This window comes from Pteropus vampyrus, unplaced genomic scaffold, assembly GCF_000151845.1.
Source record: "Pteropus vampyrus isolate Shadow unplaced genomic scaffold, Pvam_2.0 Scaffold293, whole genome shotgun sequence".
NCBI lineage: Eukaryota > Metazoa > Chordata > Mammalia > Chiroptera > Pteropodidae > Pteropus > Pteropus vampyrus.
The window spans coordinates 561,404-568,231 of record NW_011889074.1 but is presented as its reverse complement, the minus strand read 5'-3'; the positions used below and the strand labels follow the sequence as shown (position 1 = coordinate 568,231).

Below are 6,828 nucleotides of genomic sequence, written 5' to 3'. Positions count from 1 at the left end.
TGTGGTGTCCACGAGAACAGCATTTCACGAGTACGTGAATTCATCGTCACGGTTATTATGCGATGGCCATTCTCTCCATGACTCCTGCGATGCCTGATGGAACGGTAGGGCTCTGAAGCCCAGAAATGAAATTTTCAGCCTAGTTATTACGTGGAGTTAGAGACAGAAGCCTGTGGCTTGAGTCACGGAGTTAAGTTTGCCTCGTACAGAGCACAGCACAGAACAGGAGGAGCTTGATGCCTGGCCTTTGGTGTGAGCGGGACCAGACTGTCACCGCTCCGTCAGGGGACCCAGGGGTGCCCTCCTTTTCTTCTACCTGCCAGGGAAGTATCTGGAATGGTTTGGAATGTTTTGATGATTTAAGATTTTACATGTTAACACATCATTCTTAAGTGGAGAACAATGTAAGATCCATTATTGTCATTAGATTCATTCCCAGGCGTGTCCCCATTCCCCCTGTCCTGTCCTGCAGCCTCCCGAGTCCCAGCCTCGTCACGATTATTGTGTTCTCGTCAGCATTACATTAACTTTCCTTCCTGTCTGCCTGAATTCCTAAACTGTGACCTCCCACGCCCTTGATTCTTACCATGGTCACGGGGTGTCTTGGCACAGGTCTGAGTTTTTCATTCCTGTTTTCTTCTGGGTATTACAAGTTTGCCTGATCATTTCTGAATCAGACAGAGAGGGATCGATTCAACACCTTGTGCCATCAAATGCCCATCTGAGGTTTGGGGCAAGTAGTAGAATGTAGTGCTTTCCACTCTACTTAAGTTTGATGTGACAAAATCATATTCTTGAGCCAGTTTGTTTGTTTGTTTGTTTGTTTTGGGTGAGACGTGCAAAGCACCAACAGAAAGAGTACAATTGTCAGCTAGATCGGCTAGGTGGCTGTGGTGGACGGCCAGCTGGGACTTGTGCTGCCAGACCACACCTGGCTTTTCTCACAGATTACTGTTGTCTCAGAAACTCTGACTCTGACTCACATGCAGTTGGCAGCTGTGAGGACGGGAGGCACATCTGACTTTCCCAAGAAGTGTCATGAAATTCAACATTTTTACACATTTTGCTCCCTGTCCTACAATTGAGAAAAAGATAGACACAGATAACAGCCAATAATCCATTGAATGGATGCATGTGCCTCATTATGCTATTTCTGAGCAGAAGGTAGCAAACGCTTTCAAAACATGGTCAAAAAAGGGCCAGCACAGAGATCCAATTGGAAAAGATTTCATTAAAGCCCAGACGTGAAGCAATTACATTCCGCATGAGGAGTTTTCTACATTCGATAACGAGGGTCCTGTAGCCTTCCCACTGCAATACGAGGACAGGATTGTGAACGATACAGTTTTAAAAGGTAAGAGTGAAAAACAGTTTTGTTTTGTTTTTGTTTTTGTTTTGTTGGCCACAGGACCACGCTTCTCCAAGGTTTTCACCGATCCATGGCTGTATTCGAAGTTAATACCAGAATCCTAATAGCTATTCCGTGGTGTAGTAGCTGTTATATGCCGTAATATGTTTCTGCTGTGTTTGTGTATAATTATGTAAATTTTGTAAATCGTATGTAGTTCTCACTCCATTACACAAGTCCAGTTATTCCCAAACTATATTTGTTTTCTATGTAAGATCGGAAATTACGGAAATACTGGAGGAATTTTGATAGAGGGACACTGTGCTGGTCGCTTAGTTGCCATTTAGAAGCTGCACTGAAGTCTCATTTCTACAAGAAGGGGGATAAACGCACAATATATTTTATAAAATTACACGTTCGCTTGCTGCGAGCATCCTACCCATTTTCCTAATTAGTTGCTCTTCACGTGGTAAGTATGCAGGTAAGATTTTTCAATTAAAAGTCTAAAGAAAGTTAGTGAGAAAAGAATAAAATTGTTTTTTCTCTCTTTTCTGGCTAATAGGACCCATAAGAGAGCCTCGTGGAAATGGAAAGAAAAATTAGGCTAAATGTGTGTGAGCGTTTAACCAATTTTATAACTGAAAGTTACAAAGGAAAAATAATTGATTTAAATAGGTTGTTACCCACTATATACCTCATGGGCTATATTAATTTCAATGTTGGATCTTGAGGACCTTAGATTTTGTCTCTCTTTGGAACTTGAACTCCAAATTACATATTCCTATGATCTCATACGCCTTAGTAAAATTCCGAGTACAAGACTACTTTGATAAGAAATGAAGGTAACACATTTATTTAATTAGGACTCTATATCCTTTCCAACACAATATTTTTCTAGCTTTAATGTGCTTTAATCCAGTCTAGATCCGGTTATATCAAATAGCCTATAATGAAAGCGTATGGTATTTTTCAAGTCAGTACTCTCTTGAGTCTGTCCATACTCCAGACACCTGCATAGTTAGCATAATTTAATCAGAAATAGTGACTCACTATGGTAATTATTTTATTTTATGTTATTTATTAATTTTTTTTAGGTGAAGCAACCCTTGGTTGACCTCATAGATTGCAAGGACCTTGTCAGCTCACAATCCCTTATTTTTTTAGTTTTTACGCCTACAGCACAGGTCTTCCTAGGTGGTCTCCCATCTAAGTACTAACCAGGCCCAACGCTACTTAGCTTCCGAGATCAGACGGGATCGGGCTTGTTCAGGGTGGCATGGCCGTAGACAATGGCAATAATTTTAAATTGCCCAGATTCATTTCAGAATAGGAAAGGTTTATGTAGTTGAATAAAATAAATCCTTCAAAGTCAGTTAATTATAGAGAAATGCATGTAAACTTACATATGCGCGTAAAATTATATGATTTTATTTTATTATTTTTATTATCAATTTCAAATTTAGATACAACTTTTTCTACCTACGTTAGAGAATAAACCTTGCTTTACTTTTCTATTTTATTGTTCATTTTCATTATGAAAGAAAATCTTTATAATTTTACACTTTAAAACTTTATGAAGATACTGTTTCTCAATTTAAAACTTGTGTTTGATCCAGCAGTCATAAAAAGATACTGACAGATTTTCATCATATACCCAGTTTGTCCAAAGATATGACAAATCACTTCAAAAGTTATCAGTTGTCTCTGTGAAAAGCAAATATGATTTAGTTTTAAAAGTTTAAAACGCAATAAACTCACACTGAGAAAGTTATAGTCTGCTACACTTTTCCCAGTAAAGAGAAGATTGATTTTACCCTACAAGGATCTAAAAGAGCAGGATTGCTGGGAATTTAAGTATTATCTACCAGATGTTGATTCCACTAAGCTATCTTTTTAGCTTAGGTTAGGGGCTTTTGATCACAGTTGGCTTGAAGTAAACAAATGGCAACCTCGCTCAGTGGCTCAGACACCAGCGGCTGAGCAGAAGCCCGGGGGCCCCAACATCTGCCCAGGTCCCCATTGCCTGGGCATCTGAATTCCTGTTCAGAATACTGGTGTTCACACAAGTTGAAATCTATGAGCCACACCTGTTCTGAGCACACCACAAACTGACGTGTGTGTGTACCTGTCCATACTTTTTTATACACACTTTTACTAGCATGGTGTCCCCGACAGGGAGATTAAGTTTCTCATCACAGGAAAGTAAAGTGAGGCAGGTTGATTCACATACAAGACATGTGGGACCAGAATTCCCATCTGATGACACCCAATCGCTTTGTCCACAAGATGTGCTACAGGCAAATTTCAGTCTCTCTCTCTCTCTCTCTCTCAGGCATTACATCACACTTCCTAAATCAGCTGAGATTCTGAGGCATTGCTTTAAGATTGTGCTTCTTGCACATCCCTGCCAGTTTAGGTGGCATCATTGAGACACCGTCCCTCCTCGATCCACGTTCTTTGTTCTAGAACTTCCTAGTGCTAGAACTCTGGCGGACTTCTCAGCTCAACTGTTTATCAGTAAGCTACATCATCGTTTATCGCCACACTTCTGTTTCCTGCCATTTTCCCCCAGACCTCATTCCAGCCACAGAATCCTAATTACGTACGAAACGTGAGCCCTGTCAGATTCATTGTGATATTTTTATTTCATATCGATTTGATGTTTTTATTGCATGATAAACTACGCACACGAGGATTTATGTTATCCTCATCTCTGCATATCTCTATAATGTCTTGATTCCTGTTTATTTATATCATCGAAATTTCTTGACTTGCATGTAAAACTTTGACACGTAATAGAAATTTAACAACTATTTATTGAATGAATAAATGTCAAAATGTCCGGTTGTCTGCTATGTTCAACATATAACATCCAGGTATCGGATTGCTTTTCTCGGCAGAATTTGGAACTTCATTCGAGTCTAGGATCGTCAAAACAATCCTTCTGACCACTTCTATTCTATAGGGATTTTGTGTGTGTGTGTGTGTGTGTGTGTGTGTATTCACGGGAAAACAGGAAACATCAGAACACTGCGGTGACACTCGCACAAGGCTAGATTGTAAATGGCAGTATTCGTGAGAATGTGGTGGTGAACCATACGAGCGTGTGTTCTTACTAGGACCTAGAGTGTTGACGACCCTATGTTAGTCCTCAGATACTTTACTAAAACTTTCCTGGTTATAAAACCCCAGCTCTGCAAATCACACCGACACACAACGGTGTGACTCCAGCTCCTCCCAATGGCTAGGCTGCTTGTCCTTAGTCATTGCTTCTCGTTTATACCTATTTTCTAATTTCTTTTTAATCAGGAGAAAATCTGCTTTGCTCGAAGCTTGCGTCTCACCTTGTCTGAAGAAATGGAGTTTTGCTGTCATTGTCGTTTCCAAGCAAAGGGCAGGTGGTTTTCTGAAGAGCATCTGAAAATCAATCAGGGTACAAGGCACACGGAGCGAGTTCTCCGTGATTGCAGTTCGGGTGACAAGAATTCCATTTCGTGTCAACCAGAAAGTCTGGGTGAACTAAGTATCTTTTAAAGTTTGTAGGTACAAATGAAATTGGCATTTTGAAAAGGATCCCAGAACATAAAAAGGAAAGATGTAGCAACCTTTTCTACCCTTGGCTTCTGTAATTATTTTGATGAAGTGAATCTCTCACAGTTTTAAAGAGAGGGGCTTTGGAGGAGTTTGGTAGCTTAAAAAAAATGAATTGATAAGAAATTTTGATATATCACTAAGATAACCACATCAAAACCTGGATTCTATGACATATTGCTGAAAGCAATCGCTGAGCCAAGACACGGGGAAGTATATAGAGATATACAAGAACCAAAAAATGATTTTCAGCTATCGGTATATGTTACTGTGTTTCTTGTGGGGAAGATCATCTGACTACAAAGAGTAAAATAAAATAGACATGTTTTTCTGAAAAAATAAGCCACGGTAACTGTAACTAGAGCCCGAGGGTCACATCGTAGAGATGACTCTGGTCCTTATTTACGATCTGTGAGACTCTGGGCTAGTTTTAATTACCATTTTGCTTCTGATTTCTCTTTCTCTGTGAGATGGGAAGAGTGATAGAAACACACAGCATTGTTAGAAGAATTTAGCAAGTTTTACGAGAAAAGTGCCTGAAGGACTAAGCCCAAGGTAAGTACAGACGCCCCTACTGTTACCGCCGTGCTGAGGGCTGGCTGTCGCTGTCCCATCGTCTGTGCAAAATCTCACATCACTATGGTAAAAACAAAACAAACACAAACAAACAAACAAACGAACAAGGTCAGCACGAGGTTTCACCAGAACCACCCAATGAAATAAGCATACCACAAAAAGATGCTCTACCTCCCTAAACTAGAAGTCATTGATTAATTGAACAAAATCCTGGACATGCTTTATTTAATGCTCCATTTATAATGGCCCTCATTATGGAATTTTAAAGAAAACCAGTAATAAATCTGTTATCAACAGGCTCCATGAGGACACATATTCCAACTGCCCTTCTCAGTCCTTTGTCGGTGGATTTGTCTTTCCTTCTGTGAGACCACGTACTTGTACCCAGGGCTTTGTCTCCTCAGCGTGCACCGTGGATGGGTGCGTGACACCTCTGTGACTCTTCTGCTTTCCATCCTGTGGTCTGCCTCTCCTCTAGATATAGTAAACAAATATGTAAAGATGATCCATGTGAAACAAACAAGCCCGGACACTCATGTTCTACGTCATAGGTAATCACGAATAGTGTTCATTAAAATGAAGAAACGCAGAGCTGGGGGCAAGAGAGAAGGGGCGTGGACATCCTGGGGACAGTAGGGGCCAGACGTGGCAGACAGCGTGAGGCTACAGACCTTAAGGACTTCTCGATAAAACATGTAAATTAAAAGAAATGACAAGGGCAGAGTAAGGAGTACAAAATGAGATCAGGGGACAGAAAAAAAAGAGTTTGGCATTAAAAATCACGTATGATTTGAAGAAGGGAATGAGAAATGTGTCACACAGCACAGAAAACCCCTTCCCCAGCACTCAGACGGCTCTTCAAGTCTGTGAGGGGACAAAGTCCCATGGAACCTTCTGAGGGGGTCCAGACTGCTCGTGTGGGATAGAGTGGCTCAGAGCAAGATATATGTTTCTCGAAGTCTTCTGAGTGAGTTGCTAAGTTTTCATGTACGAGTTAGAGCACCTTGGACCTCAGAGAAATGACTCCTGCGTGTACGTGAGGCCGATACTTTCCTCTCCCCACTGCGCTCATATTATTTATGTAAAGTTTTGATGTTGAAAATGATTTCCCGTCTACAGCCACGCCCCCTGAACCAGTCCCATCCCGTCTGATCTCGGAAGCTCAGCAGGGTCGGGCCTGGTTAGTACTTGGATGGGAGATCACCTAGGAAGACCAGGTGCTGTAGGTGTAAAAACTAAAAAAATAAGGGATTGTTAGCTGACAAGGTTCTTATAATCTGTGAGGCCAACCAAGAGTTGCCTTGCCTAAAAAA

General features: G+C 40.9%; 2 pseudogenes; one reads left to right on the top strand and one right to left on the bottom strand.

Annotated features, from left to right (window-relative positions):
- Nucleotides 1-2,518: 2,518 nt before the first annotated feature.
- Nucleotides 2,519-2,636, bottom strand: LOC111729965 (annotated as a pseudogene).
- A 3,990-nt stretch (nucleotides 2,637-6,626) lies between these two features.
- On the top strand, nucleotides 6,627-6,744 carry LOC111729962 (annotated as a pseudogene).
- The last annotated feature ends 84 nt before the right edge of the window (nucleotides 6,745-6,828 follow it).